This window comes from Salminus brasiliensis, chromosome 14 (genome assembly GCF_030463535.1).
Source record: "Salminus brasiliensis chromosome 14, fSalBra1.hap2, whole genome shotgun sequence".
In the NCBI taxonomy this organism is placed as follows: Eukaryota; Metazoa; Chordata; class Actinopteri; order Characiformes; family Bryconidae; genus Salminus; species Salminus brasiliensis.
In genome coordinates, this window is record NC_132891.1 from 2,187,202 (window position 1) to 2,189,572 (window position 2,371).

General features: G+C 45.5%; 1 non-coding gene across 1 annotated transcript; it reads left to right on the plus strand.

Moving 5' to 3' along the window:
* The first annotated feature begins 488 nt into the window (after nt 1-488).
* On the plus strand, nt 489-673 carry LOC140534956 (U2 spliceosomal RNA). Its single transcript, XR_011977498.1, has one exon. It is a non-coding gene; the product is annotated as a U2 spliceosomal RNA (small nuclear RNA).
* Nucleotides 674-2,371: the final 1,698 nt, after the last annotated feature.

The following is a 2,371-nucleotide window of genomic DNA, read 5'->3' on the forward strand; positions in this document are numbered from 1 at the left end:
TGGATGGATGGATGGATGGACAGATAAATAGAGAGACATGTGGATGGATGGATGGACAGATAGATAGAGAGACAGGTGGATGGACAGATAGAGAGACATGTGGATGGATGGATGGACAGATAGATAGAGAGACAGGTGGATGGATGGATGGATGGACAGATAGATAGAGAGACAGGTGGATGGATGGATGGATGGATGGACAGGTAGATAGAGAGACAGGTGGATGGATGGATGGATGGATGGACAGGTGGATGGATGGATGGACAGATAGATAGATTGTTGAGCAAATCATGGGCAGTGAAATTATTTTTAGATATTTACAGCATTTGTCTGATGCTCTAATCGAGGTTGCAGAACGTACCGAGTTATTGGTGTAGACTGGTGGGCTTCACAAGCCAGGAATCAAACCCTAGCCTATGTTGTTGTTCTTACCCACAATGCTTTAAAGCCACCAACTCTGACCATAAAATCCACCAGCTCTATCCAACTCTGCTTCTCTGCATTTTGGCTAAGATCAAGTGTAGTATCTGTTCTTATCAGTTCAATATCTGCTACGTGCTCTACATGAGGACTATATGACACTATATAGACTGTATATAGGAAGAGGAGCTTGCTCCTTCTGCTCCACGCATCCATCTGGTATTGCAGTACCTCCAGGAATGGTGTGCCTCCTTTAAAGGGCAGTGGTGGTTAGAGCTCCAGGCTATTAATGACAGGGTTGTGGGTTCGATGCTCTGCAAGCTGCCACTGTTGGGTCCTTGAGCAAGACCCTTCACCCTGTCTGCTCCCCTGGTGCTGCAGCAATGTCTGCCCACTCTTACAAGCATGTGTAAACCAGCCTCCTGAATGACAGAAAGTGCTTAACCAAGGGCAATTTACAGCTGAAGAGAATTGTCCTAATGAGGACATTACACAAGATGTCTACTTCCTGGGGGGGGGGGTTTACTGAGGATACACAATTCCTTTCTGAACCAAATAACATGTCTTTGCTACGATAGCGAGGAACATCACAACAGCGTGATTCATTCGCAAAGCAGAGACAATGTTGGTTCCACAGCATTTCCCCAAAGAGCACACCTCCACACTTGCCATGCACTCCAGCTTCATGCCAAGCTGGCGAGTCAGGATCTCAAACAGCTTGGTGTTAATAAACCTACACACTCCGACACCTCCATACACCCTACAGAAACACTCCAAAAATCCGCACTGGAGAAAGAGAAGGGGAAAAGAGAGGAAGTAGGAAACAGAGAGAGGGAGTTAAAGATAAAGGAAGAGTGAGAGGGAATGAGGGGGAAAGGTGTCCTTCAGGACTGTCCCTCTATACGCCAGTGTTTTCTTATCAGGATAATTAATGGTGGACATTGAGGAGGACAGTAGGATTAATAAAAGGTTTCGCAATCGCACTATACAGAGAAGAAACAGGTCATCCATCATGTCCACTCAGCTCAACAGAGTCGCCCGGTTCCTCTCCACTGTTGCGGTCAAACTGCGCAATTCCCGCAAGCATGAACTTTGACCATAATATTCACCAAAGGGGTCTCAGCAATTAGGCGCTGTCATAGAAAGCCAAATGAGTCCAAATAAATGCATTGTCCAGTAGGACATGAGTGGCACAGTGACTAATGTTCTTGTCAGTGAGTAATGTGTGTAATTATTTAACTGTGGACGATGTTATATACAGTCATGGGTCACGCTTTTAGCATCAGCTACTGTAAGACCCAACTAGGGACAAAGGCTATGGCTAATTCTGTTATTTATTCGATCCTTTATTGTAAAAACTGTCATTTCCTATTAGTTGAGTAGTGAATTTCGAGTCTGAGGCGAGAGTCTCTGAGGTTTAAGCCTGACGCTGGCCTTACGCCGAACTACTTTTACGAGAAGGCGAGTCCAAGGCGATTCATGAGTGTCCAGGATGTGAGTCAAGTCTTGTGTTTCTGGGGTGCAATTCTGGATTAGGTCTTGAGTATCTGCAGTATGAGTCTCTGTCTAACCTTGTGTATCTGGGGTGAAAGTCTGGGTATAGTCTTGAGACTGGGATGCGAGTCTAGATCCAATCCCAAGTCTCTGGGGTGCAAGTCTGGGTCAAGTCTTAAGTCTCTGAGGTGTAAGTCTAGGTCCAAACTTGAGAGTCTGGGTTGTGAATGTTGACTCTTGGAGTATAAATTCTGTGTCAAGTCTCTAGGGTTCGAGTCCGAGTTGAATCTTGAGTGTGTTCAGTTCAGAGAATCTTCAGTTTCTACAGTGCGAATCTGTTCCAGTGTAAATACTGGGTCTCTGGTGTGGTAGTGTGGGTTTAAGTCCGAGTTGAATTTTGAGTATCTTGGCCAGGTCTTGAGTCTCTACAGGAATGGGTCTAGGTCAAGTCTCTGAG